This window comes from Rhinopithecus roxellana, unplaced genomic scaffold, assembly GCF_007565055.1.
Source record: "Rhinopithecus roxellana isolate Shanxi Qingling unplaced genomic scaffold, ASM756505v1 contig4285, whole genome shotgun sequence".
NCBI classification, from domain to species: Eukaryota; Metazoa; Chordata; class Mammalia; order Primates; family Cercopithecidae; genus Rhinopithecus; species Rhinopithecus roxellana.
Genome location: NW_022143153.1, coordinates 1 through 11,970, shown reverse-complemented (window position 1 = coordinate 11,970; position 11,970 = coordinate 1). Strand labels below are relative to the sequence as shown.

At 64.9% G+C, this 11,970-nt stretch overlaps 1 pseudogene across 1 annotated transcript; it reads left to right on the top strand.

Moving 5' to 3' along the window:
- Positions 1 to 1,794: 1,794 nt before the first annotated feature.
- Positions 1,795 to 11,965, top strand: LOC115896000 (annotated as a pseudogene). Its single transcript, XR_004056034.1, has 18 exons — positions 1,795 to 1,978; positions 4,370 to 4,473; positions 4,934 to 5,026; positions 5,118 to 5,213; positions 5,292 to 5,382; positions 5,457 to 5,557; positions 5,711 to 5,778; positions 6,004 to 6,082; positions 7,273 to 7,339; positions 7,445 to 7,579; positions 7,651 to 7,760; positions 7,883 to 7,983; positions 8,065 to 8,165; positions 8,235 to 9,140; positions 11,079 to 11,362; positions 11,519 to 11,672; positions 11,783 to 11,855; positions 11,945 to 11,965. The product of XR_004056034.1 is annotated as an N-acetyl-beta-glucosaminyl-glycoprotein 4-beta-N-acetylgalactosaminyltransferase 1-like (transcript).
- The last annotated feature ends 5 nt before the right edge of the window (positions 11,966 to 11,970 follow it).

The window sequence follows — 11,970 nt, the reverse complement described above, 5'->3', positions numbered from 1 at the left end:
AAAAAATTAGCCCGGCATGGTGACGCCTGCCTGTAGTCCCAGCTCCTCAAGAAGCTGAAGTGGGAGGATCCCTTGAGCCCAGGAGGTCAAGGCTACTGTGAGCTAAGATTGCACCACTGCACTCTAGCCTCAGAGACACAGTTAGACTCTGTCTCAAAAAGGGGTGGGGCACTATATTTTAATGAAGATGCAGATAACAGAAATATGGACGGATGCAGGAGGTAGGAGAGGAGGAGCTGATGGGGTGGGGGAGGTTTGAGAGATCGGGTGTTATTTAAGGGCTGGTATGAACAGCAGGATGCAACCTGCTTGCTTCTTACTTGGAAGTTAGGGGAGGAGAGAGGGGAAGGAGGGATGAAGGCAACTTCTGGGCAATCTTCCATTGTGAGGTGGGGTCCACGTCCCCACAACCCACGAACTTGGGCGGCCATGGCGGCATGTGGCAAACCTGGCAGGTGATTCCAACAGGCTTCACTCTGTGTGCTGGATCCGCAGGCTGCCTCTGGGAGCTGGGTGTACAGGTGCTCTGGCCAACCACCCAGGGTGAGCCCAGCCATTCACGCCGAGGGTGCACCTGCTCAGGGCAGAAGCCTCTGGATGGCTCCAGCCTGTCCTGCAGAGCTGGCTCCACCACTCATGTCTTCCCACCGGAGGCCAGCACCTAGAGAAGCAGAGAAGAGCTGTTCCCGAGTGCCCTGAGTTCCTGATCCAAAGAGGACACCATCCGGCTGTGGACCCATCAAGTGTCCCAAACAGGTCTGCTCCTCTGCGGAACACATGAACGCTGTTGTTGGACAGCACTGAGGTTGGTGGTTTGTTACACACCCAGAGACAGCTGAACAGACGGAGAAGAGTAGGGTCAAGCTGCCAGCTGGATAAGGGAAGTACTTGGGGGACAAAGGGATTGGCGGGGTTGGTGCAGACCAGACGAGAAAGGGCACAAAGGGGGACAAGGTCCCGGTGAGAGGCCCGGCACGGTCACCCGCCTCAGGCCGCGCTAGATGGGGCGAGGGCCACCAGCTGGGGCCGCTCCTGCTTCCCAGACAGGCGAGATCCCGCAGCGACTACCACCCCTGGGCTGAAGTCGGTGCTTGCCCACCCTCCTCCCGCCTCTCTGGCCCGCCCCCATCCCCACCCTCATTCCCCGCCCCCCAGCTCCCCGGGTCCCTCCCTTCCCTCCTCGTTGTCGGGCTCCAGTCCTTCGGGTCACTGTTCTCAAGAGGCTGCCCCGGCTCCTGGTCGGGCTGTGCCCATCCCCCGCCGCCCTCCACGGTCCCCGAGCCGCGCTCCGTGGCCCAGGTGGACGTGCGCCCCGCACCCCTGCCAGCCCCGCACCCCGCGCCCCGCTCCCGCCCCGCATCCCTGCCCCCGCATCCCTGCCCGCCCTGCACCCCTGCCCACCCCACACCCGCACCCCGCACCCCGCGCCCCGCCTCCCCGCGCCCCTACCCCGCCCCGCTCGCCGCCATTGGCTCCCGCGGCCTGGCTCGGCCCGATTGGCTCCGCGCGCGGCCGGGCCTGACCGCGTGGGGAAGAGAGGGAGAGGTGGATATGATCGGTTAAGCCGCCGAAAAAGGAGAGAGGAGAAGGGAGAGGAACGGGAGGGGGGAACAAGACGAGGAGAGCAGAAGAACGGGGCAGCGGAAGAGGGCGGGCCTGGGGGGGGTCGCGGCCGCACCGGTGGCCGCACGCGGCGGACAAAGGACCATGCGGGGCCGCGGGCGCTGAGCGCGGCGGGGCGGGCCGGGGATGCGGCGCGGGGCGGGCGGGGGCCGGGGGCTGCAGCGGCGCCGCTGAGCGTGGCCTGGGGCGGGCGCGGCGGCCGCGATGCCGCGGCTCCCGGTGAAGAAGATCCGCAAGCAGATGAAGCTGCTGCTGCTGCTGCTGCTGCTGAGCTGCGCCGCGTGGCTCACCTACGTGCACCTGGGCCTGGTGCGCCAGGGCCGAGCGCTGCGCCAGCGCCTGGGCTACGGGCGAGGTACGGCGCGAGGGGCGCGGGCGGCGGGGGCCCTGGGGCGCGGGCGGAGCCTCCCACCACACAGGGGTCTCGGCTGGGCCCGACCCGCCCGGAGACCCCGCCCGCTGTTCCCCGCTCCGCGATTTGTGAGGAGGGGGCGCGGTTCGGCTCGGCCCAGACGCTCGATGACGTCGGCAGTGACGCGCGCGACCCTCTCTGGGAGGGTCCCTGACTCTGGGATCTGGCCTGGATCTGGTAGTGAGCGGCTGACGGTGGGCTCCCGGGGAATTCTCCGCCCCAGACCCTGCTGAGCCTTCCAAGAGGCCTTGTCAGGCCTCGCCTCCATCCCCTGCCCGCTTAGCAGGGCCTCAGTTTCCCCATGTGCTGGGGACCCGGGCCCGGGCTTGGCGAAGTGGCCGGTGCAGCTGGGACGCTTCCCGGCGGGGGCGCCCTCGGTGAACTGTGCCAGTGTTGTGGGGGCCCATGCGTGGGGATGGGGCCCAGCTTGGGAAGCCTGGCGTAAACTCTCCCAACCCCAACCCACAAACAAAGCAGATCGGGTCACGGTGAGCCAGCCGGGGTAGGGCCTCCTGGAGATGGTGATCTTTGACACACACCTTTTGTGCAAAGAGCATTCCAGACAGGAAGGCGCAGATGAAAGCCTGGGGGGGTGGGGGAGAACGAGGGCAAAATGCCCCCTCCTGAGGAGGAGGGAGGTTAGTGCCATGCCCAGACCAGGAGAGACCCCAGCTGGCTGCCTCTGAGCCTTCTCCAGGGAGCCGGGTGTTCTGAGGAGGCAGAACAATGATACTGGCGGGGGACACCTGGGCCACTCCACCTGCCAAAGCTCCTCTGTCTTCTCTTCGTGCGCTGGGAGGCCGGGACCCACACAGGCCAATGGTCCGGGGCTTGTCCCACCCCACATACCTCGCAGCTGCCACACCCTCAGGAGACCCCTGATACTGCTGAATCCCTAAAAGAAGCTCCACCCCAGCTCTTAGCAGACAGGGCAGGATCCACAGGGACCCAATGACACAGAACAAAACCAGCCCCCTCCGCAGGAGCCTCTGTAGTTTTCTGAGCAGCGGAGGGATCTAAGCCCAACCTGGAGCGGGCGGAGGCATAGGAATCCCCTTCCAAGGACCCCTTGAGGCTAAGTGAGCTCCGCCCCAGGGCGCCTGTACCACTTGCTACCTTTGAGGCCAGGGCCAGGACAAGAGGAGCTCAACAGCTGCCCAGGGAGATGGGGAGTGAGCAGACTGTTCCGTCGGGGGAGCCTTCCCAGGTCTGCCTGTGGACATCTCTACTGCCTCCCCACAAGCCTGGGCAGGCCAGCTCTGCGCCCCAGCCCTCCCACTTCCTGGACCTCCCTAAGCTGAGGACCTAGACATCCTCACTGCAGCCCCAGGGGGTTCCACGCCCTAGGACCTGGGCATCTGAAGGGATGCTTCACTTCACCCCAGTTCTGCCCCTCCTGGTCCTCCTACCCAGGGACACTCAATCCAGGGCCACCCTCTGCTCCAGGGCCACACCTGGGCTTCAGCATCCATGCCTGTCCCTCAGTCCAGACTTTGAGGGCTCAAATCCTTCAGGAGAGGCAGTGCCGGCTTTCCTGACTACAGTCCCTGGCACTAACCCTGAGTTCTCAGTTCTGGTAAGGGAGGCAGACATGGAACACACCAGCACACAGAGAAAGTGCTGAGGGCACAGGGCAGTCCTGGGGTCTTCCTGGAGGCAGAGCCACTTAACAAGAATGGCCAGATGGGGGTGCATGTGGGTGCCTACACACACCAGCTGGCACACCTGGCTTTCCTCCCTCACACCTGCTGGAGGTTGGGAATAGCCTGCTGGAAGGCTCAGCCTGGGCTGCCCCACCAGAGGTGGAGTGTGGAAGAAGTTGCCTCGCTGTGGGGTGGGGCATCTGGTGGTAGAAGAAGCAGATGAGCCGGGTGCGGTGGCTCAAGCCTGTAATCCCAGCACTTTGGGAGGCCGAGATGGGTGGATCACGAGATCAGGAGATCGAGACCATCCTGGCTAACACCGTGAAACCCCGTCTCTACTAAAAAATACAAAAAACTAGCCGGGCGAGGTGGCGGGCGCCTATAGTCCCAGCTACTCGGGAGGCTGAGGCAGGAGAATGGCGTAAACCCGGGAGGCGGAGCTTGCAGTGAGCTGAGATCCGGCCACTGCACTCCAGCCTGGGCGATAGAGAGAGACTCAGTCTAAAAAAAAAAAAAAAAAAAAAAAAAAAAGAAGCAGATGAGAAGGAGAGGTTTGGCTTTAGCAAGAGACACCACAGCCTCCTTGCCCTGCTCTGGCCATGTGGGTCCCTAGCCCAGCTGACCCCAGCAGCAGGCAGAATGGCCTTAGAGACAGCCTGGGCCTGAGACAGGCCTCACGTGCCACCTGCAGATGGTGAGAAGCTGACCAGTGTGACCGACGGCCGGGGGGTCCATGCTGCGCCATCCACACAGAGGGCTGAGGACTCCAGTGAGAGCCGTGAAGAGGAGCAGGCGGTGAGCAGGGCCTTGGGGAGAATGCGTGTGCACGAGATGAGACCCCAAAGCCCCGAAGCCACTTGTGCGTTGGTGTCTTGAGAATCTGTCCCTTCTGGAGGACACAGGGGGGCATGAGACACAGGACATGTGGGTGGGGAGCACGGCATGGCTTGTCAGTGTGAGCTGCAGCACCAGGCATCCTGTCTGGAGCTCTGTGTCTGGGGGCTGCAGCAGGTGCATGTATGCACCAGCTGGTCAGTATGTGGGGTGGCCGGGCATCTGCTTGGGCGAGAGTGACCAGAGGGTCTGAGTGTATGTGCCGGGGCCGTGGGTCAGGGTTTGCATGGCTGTGGGCTCGCAGACATTTAGGGCTGCGTGGCTACATGTTGGAAGGGGTCTTTGTGAAGGTCTGTCTAGGTGTGTGTGACCTCCTCCCTGCCCTTCCAGCCCTGACCCCGCTGCCTTTTCTCTCCTGCAGCTTGAAGGTCGGGATCTAGATATGCTGTTTCCTGCGGGGGCTGGGAAGCTGCCACTGAACTTCACCCATCAGACACCTCCATGGCGGGAGGAGGTGAGCTGGCTCGGCCTGTAATGGGCTGGGAGGCAGGGCGGGGCTGGGGGGACGGCGGGCCGTGCAGAAGGTAAGACCCCCCCATCCCCAGTACAAGGGGCAGGTGAACCTGCACGTGTTTGAGGACTGGTGTGGGGGCGCCGTGGGCCACCTGAGGAGGAACCTGCACTTCCCGCTGTTCCCTCATGTGAGTGCCAGGGTTGGGGGGTGCAGGGCGGGCAGGGCACGCAGGGGGCTTCGACAGCAACAGTCACTGCCCCCTCAGACTCGCACCACCGTGAAGAAGTTGGCCGTGTCCCCCAAGTGGAAGAACTATGGACTCCGTATTTTTGGTTTCATCCACCCAGCGAGGGACGGTACGGGGGTGAGGGTGCCCTGGGGGAGGGGTGTCGTGAGGCTCCACCCCCCTGAGCCTAGTCTTGTGGACTAGGAGACGTCCAGTTTTCTGTGGCCTCAGACGACAACTCGGAGTTCTGGCTGAGTCTGGACGAGAGCCCCGCCGCTGCTCAGCTTGTGGCCTTCGTGGGCAAGGTACCCCACCCCAGCCCTGGTGTCTTCCCAGGCCTCCTGCAGCTCAGTCACCTGTCCCCACCAGCCTCTTGGGAATGAGGACCCGATGGCTTTGGTGTCCCCAGGGAGAGAGTGAACCCCCCCCCCCACTGCCCCTGCTCTATCACCCCCCAGACTGGCTCCGAGTGGACAGCGCCTGGAGAATTCACTAAGTTCAGCTCCCAGGTGTCCAAGCCCAGGCGGTGAGTGACTGTGGGGTGCATGTGCATGCACTTGTGTATTCGTGGGAGGGGGCTACGTGCTGTTTCCTTACCCTGTGCACACTTGCACACACTCTGCACAAGCACCCGCCCAGCCCAGCTGCCATCCTCCTGAGGGCCAGCCCTGAGGGCTGTGGGCACCACCTGCCCCCTTCCCTGGCTCCACTGTGCATGGCGGGGCCCAACCCTTGCTCCTCGTGTCCCCAGGCTCATGGCCTCCCGGAGGTACTATTTTGAGTTGCTGCACAAGCAGGACGACCGCGGCTCGGACCACGTGGAAGTGGGTGTGAGTGCCCCCCGCCCCCGGGGGGTTTCTGGAGACTCCACTTCCACTGCCTCCCTTCAGGACAACTGCAGTGGGGTCCCCGTCCCAAAGCTGACAAAGCAGTTGGTCAGGGCCATGGGCCTGAGGTCAGGAGGGTCTGCTCTGCCCTCTTTCGGGGCTCGGTGACGCTTCACTAGGAGTCGCCTTTGAGTAGAGTCTTGAGAGAATGGAGACATTCAGTAGGGAGATGTGGGGGGCAGATAATCTGGGGTGGGGCGTATGGTGGGTGAATTCTAGACCACGACTGCAGCGAAGGAACAGACTCAGCAGAGGAAGCGGGTCTTCGAGACTAGGAAGGGTCTGGTGGCCAGATCAGGCGGAGCCTGAGCACCATTCTGGACAGATAGGGCTTTGTCCTGAGAATGAGGCCATGGGATTTGCATTCCAGGAAAAAACCCCTGGCCACAGAGTGGAGAGAGCCTGGGGGAAGGGTTTTACTGTGGCCTTTGGTCCTCGAACCTAGGGAGGTGGCTGTGGGGATGGATGGGGGAAGCGGAAAGGGGTTACACAGCAAGGCAGAGGGCCTGGAGCCTGGTGGGTGTTGCGGGCTGCTCCATGGTGCCTGTGTCTGGTGTGTGGAGGGTGCGTTTTACCCCAGCTCAGCTGGGCAGAGGGCCCAGGCTGGAGACAGGGGTTTGAAGTGGTCTGTGGAGGCCCCAGGATGAGGTGGGAACAGAAGGGCCTGAGACAACCCCTGGAACCCCAACTTGGTGGTGGGGGTAGAGTGGAGGGGCATCCAGCCTGGCCCTTAGGGGGCCAGCAGTGACCTCACTGGGAATGGGCAGGGTTGGAAGTCATAACCTGAGGCGGGCCTCAGGGAGGGAGGGAGGAGGGGAGGGGGGCCTCAGGGAGGGAAGGACGAAAGGAGGGGGGCCTCAGGGAGGGAGGGAGGAAGGGAGGGAGTAGGAAAGGTGAGGAAGGGAGCATGGGGAGGTCTGGCCCTGCTCCCAGGGCCCTCAGCTTTCTGGGCTTCCTTCCCCAGCTTCCCTGCTGCCCCTTCTTGGAACCCCCGGACCCCTCTACCATCTCCCCTCCTGCATCCTTTCAGGGATTGGTCCTCCTAGTCCCCCCGCCCTGAGCCAGGGTAGACCCTTTCTTCCCTGGACCCAGCCACGGCCCTGCCCCTGACACCCACCCTCTCTGCCCTGCAGTGGCGAGCTTTCCTGCCTGGCCTGAAGTTCGAGGTCATCAGCTCTGCTCACATCTCCCTGTACACAGGTGCGCGGGCGCCTCTGGGGATGTGGGGCTCCTTGGGATGGGCTCTGGGTGTGAGCGGGAAGAATGGAGGAGTCTGAGCACTCCCTGGAACCCCTCTTCCCCCAGATGAGTCAGCCCTGAAGATGGACCACGTGGCCCACGTCCCCCAGTCTCCAGCCAGCCACGTGGGGGGGCGTCTGCCGCAGGAGGACACCAGCGCAGACATGCTGCGGCCAGATCCCAGGGATACCTTTTTCCTCAGTGAGAGGGGGCCCGCGGGGGCGAGGGCGGGGGTGCCTGCCCCAGCCGCCCTATGACCGCACCTCCTGCAGCTCCGCGCATGGAATCCTCGAGCCTGGAGAACGTGCTGGAGCCCTGTGCCTACGCCCCCACCTACGTGGTCAAGGACTTCCCCATCGCCAGATACCAGGGACTGCAATTTGTGAGTGCGGCTGTTACCCCGTCTCCCGTCGGGGACTCCGCGGAGCCTTCTCCAGCCCCTTGGGAGGCCACCCCGGGAGGTCCCCGCCCTGAGCCCTGAGCCCGCCTGCTCCCCCCCCCCAGGTGTACCTGTCCTTCGTTTATCCCAACGACTACACCCGCCTCACCCACATGGAGACGGACAACAAGTGCTTCTACCGCGAGTCTCCGCTGTACCTGGAGAGGTGGGCTCGCAGCCCGGCTGGAAAATGCGGGGCGGGGCGGGCAGGGCGGGACTCGGCTCTGATGCTTCCGCTCCGCCCCAGGTTTGGGTTCTATAAGTACATGAAGATGGACAAGGAGGAGGGGGACGAGGATGAAGAAGAGGAGGTGCAGCGCCGAGCCTTCCTCTTCCTCAACCCGGACGGTGAGTGTCCGCAGCGCCCCCAGCCCTTACCCACCTGCGCAGGGAGCTTCTGACCCGCGTTTCCCGCAGACTTCCTGGACGACGAGGACGAGGGGGAGCTGCTCGACAGCCTGGAGCCCACAGAGGCGGCCCCGTCCAGGAGCAGCCCCCCGTCCCCCGCCCCAGCGGCCCACGCAGAGCCCGGAGCCACCCCTGCTCCGCCAACCCCTCCCCGCCCCCGGGACGAGGGGACCCCCAGGCACTCCCGGGCCCTGAGCTGGGCCTCCCGGGCCGCCCGCCCCTTGCCGCTCTTCTTGGGCCGAGCTCCGCCCCCGCGCCCTGCAGCGGAGCAGCAGCCCCCAAAGGTGTACGTGACCAGGGTGCGGCCGGGACAGCGGGCATCCCCCCGGGCCCCAGCGCCGCGCGCGCCCTGGCCGCCCTTTCCGGCGTCTTCCTGCACCCCAGGCCTCTGCCCAGAGTGCAGCTGCGGGCGCCCCCACGCCCACCCCGGCCCCAGGGCCGCAGGACCGGCGGCCCCCAGGCCACACAGCCGAGGCCCCCAGCCAGGGCGCAGACCACCCAAGGAGGCCAGGAGGGCCAGGCGCGCACGCTGGGACCTGCGGTGCCCACAGTGGACTCAAACTTGTCCTCCGAAGCGCGGCCCGTGACCTCCTTCCTGAGCTTGTCCCAGGTGTCCGGGCCGCAGCTGCCCGGGGAGGGCGAAGAGGAGGAGGAAGGGGAGGACGATGGGGCCCCGGGCGACGAGGCTGCGTCCGAGGACAGCGAGGAGGCCGCGGGCCCGGCGCTCGGACGCTGGCGTGAGGACGCCATCGACTGGCAGCGCACGTTCAGCGTGGGCGCCGTGGACTTCGAGCTGCTGCGCTCGGACTGGAACGACCTGCGGTGCAACGTTTCGGGGAACCTTCAGCTGCCGGAGGCGGAGGCCGTGGACGTGGCGGCTCAGTACATGGAGCGGCTCAACGCGCGCCACGGCGGGTATGGGGCCGGCTCAACGCGCGCCAGGGCGATTGTGGGGACGGGGACAGCCGAGGGGAGAGGAGGTCCTGGCCTTGGTGGGCCCCTCAGACCTCCCCCAGGGCTCAGTGGTGTACCGGCCTGGGCTGAGGCACCGCCCCCCACCCCAGGGAAACCCCGGCTTCTCCCCTTCCTTCCCCGTGTCCTGACTGCCCAGGGCACTTGTCCAGCCTCAGGACAAGTGAGGAGCCCCACCCAGGGCTGGCGCCCCATCCTTGCCCCTGCGAACCCCACTTCTGTCATCCTGGACCTGGGCCCAGGGAGGAGTCCAGGCTACATAGGTCAGCGTCAGTCCCATCCAGTTGCTGGGGAGACAGCCCCATTCAGGAGCCAGGCTGAGACACTTAGGGCAAAGCTCAGGACCCCTGGACCCCTCCTCCTCTCCCCTCGCAGTGCCCCTGGGTGTTTCCAGGTGCTGAGGGCCTGACTGCAGAGGAGGGTGCAGGGCTTCTGCCCCATTGGCCCCTCTGGTCTCCCCGAGGCCCCAGGAATCTAGTGCTGTCTGCCCTCCCTGCAGGCTGGTGGGCGGGAGTGGGGAGTCTAATTTGGCCTCCAGGAGGCCTGTGGAGTCCTAAGAAGAGGCAGCATCTGTTGTGCCCAGCCTTGAAGTCGAGTTAGGAGCTGCGCAGTGATGACAGGCAGGGGCAGGGTCAGAGGATGGAGGCAGAGCTGGGACTGTTTCTCCTGTGCCTGATAGAAGGTTGTGAGCAGGGCAGGAATTCCACCGGTTTGGGTATAGATAGGTGTGCCGCTGCCTGGAAGGGAAGGGATGGTGGTGGTGGTGACTGACAGCCTGGAGCCCTGGGGGCTGGGTGCTGGATTCAAGGTGGCTCAGAGGGCACGCCTGCCCCTGGCTCTAAGCTTCCTGAGAGCAGCTCGTCATGCCATGGGGGTCTCATGGGATGGTCATTGTTGTGGTCCCACCTTTGCCCACTTGGGTGTGGCTCAAGGAGCAACAGTGTAGAGAGACCAAGAGCATTTGGGGCAGGAGGTCCCTGACACTCAGGGCTTTGGGGTGGGGAAGGACAGGAGTTGGAGGGAGGCCTCGGACCCCTCGGCACCCAGGTGGGCGTCCCCCGGTGAAGGGCACAGACTGCCAAGGGAGGATGTGAGGCCGACTGAAGAGAAAGCGTCGTCTAGGGCAGGGTCCTATTTTCTCCAGATGAGGAGAGCAGAGTGGAGGGAAACTGAGGTTCTCGGCTGGGGCAGAATGAGGAGGAAGGGGCCGGGAACAGGCTCCCAGCATTGAAGCCTCCTCCACTTGGGGGTCAGGACAGGCCCGGAGCTGCTGCCTGGGGAAAAGGGGTTCTGTGAAGGCACAGGGGGCGGGGTGGGGGCTTCTCAGAAGAGGTGACTGAGGGCCTGGAAGAGGAGTGGCTGGGAGGGCTGGGGCAAACATCCCAGGCAGGGGACTCCTCAGGACAAAGGAGAGGAGATGGTGGCTGTGCCTGAGGAGGAGTCTGCTACCCCAGTAGGAGGGGAAGATTGAAGGCCACAAATTCGAAACTGCTTAACGTCCTAAAATGCCACAGAAGCTGTTTGAACCTTGTCCCATGGGCGGTGGCTAACTCCTGAAGGTTTCTGAGCAAGGGGGTAACAGGACAGCCGGACATGTCATAAATGTCACCTGGGACGTGCGTGGTGGCCAGGAGGCCTGCGAGGGGGTGAGGATGGGCCTGGGCTCGCTGGTGTGCCCCCAGTCCTGCCCCGACCCTGGATGGGGTGGCTGGAAGGTGGACCTGCCTGCTGGGCCTGCCTGGAGGGGCAGGAGCTCTGCCGCGGAGCCCGCAGCCTCCCGCAACTCCAAGTCAGCTGAGTTTCTGTAGCCAGGGCGGCCCAGGGTTGCGGGTGGGGTGCAGGCTGGAAGCCTTCCTACCGGCTGACCACCCAGCTTTGCAGGCGCTTCGCGCTTCTGCGCATCGTGAACGTGGAGAAGCGCCGGGACTCGGCGCGAGGGAGTCGCTTCCTGCTGGAGCTGGAGCTGCAGGAGCGCGGGGGAGGCCGCCTGCGACTCTCCGAGTACGTCTTCCTGCGGCTGCCAGGAGCCCACGTGGGGGATGCAGACAGAGAAAGTCCCGAGCCCGCTCCCGCGGCCTCTGTGCGCCCCGATGGCCGCCCCGAGCTCTGCCGGCCACTGCGCCTGGCCTGGCGCCAGGACGTGATGGTGCACTTCATCGTGCCAGGTGCGCAGGGCGGGCTCGGGGTCTCCGGGAGACCTCGTGGGAGGAACGTGGACCCTAATGACTAGGAAAGGGTGTGGGTGTCCGGGATGAGGTTCTTCGGAGCTGGGAGGCCCCAGCATAGAGTCAGGGTCGGCTCAGCCCCCATTTCTCCTCCAGTGAAAAACCAGGCGCGGTGGGTGGCGCAGTTCCTGGCGGACATGGCTGCGCTGCACGCGCGCACCGGGGACTCGCGTTTCAGCGTCGTCCTGGTGGATTTCGAGAGCGAGGATATGGACGTGGAGCGAGCCCTGCGCACCGCGCGCCTGCCCCGGTAACGGCCCCTACTTCCACTTGGGCGGACCCAGCGCACCTTTCCTCCCCGGGAGGTGGGTTTTCCTGACCCCACCCCCAGAGATCGTGCCTGTGACTCCTCCTCCCCAGGTACCAGTACCTGAGACGAACCGGGAACTTCGAGCGCTCCGCCGGGCTGCAGGCGGGAGTGGACGCGGTGGAGGTCCGAGGGCCAGATGGGGGTCGGGGAGCAAAACGGGGCGTATCCGGGGAGGAGCGGAGGGCGGGGCTCAGACCTCCCGCATCCCCCAGGACGCCAGCAGCATCGTGTTCCTCTG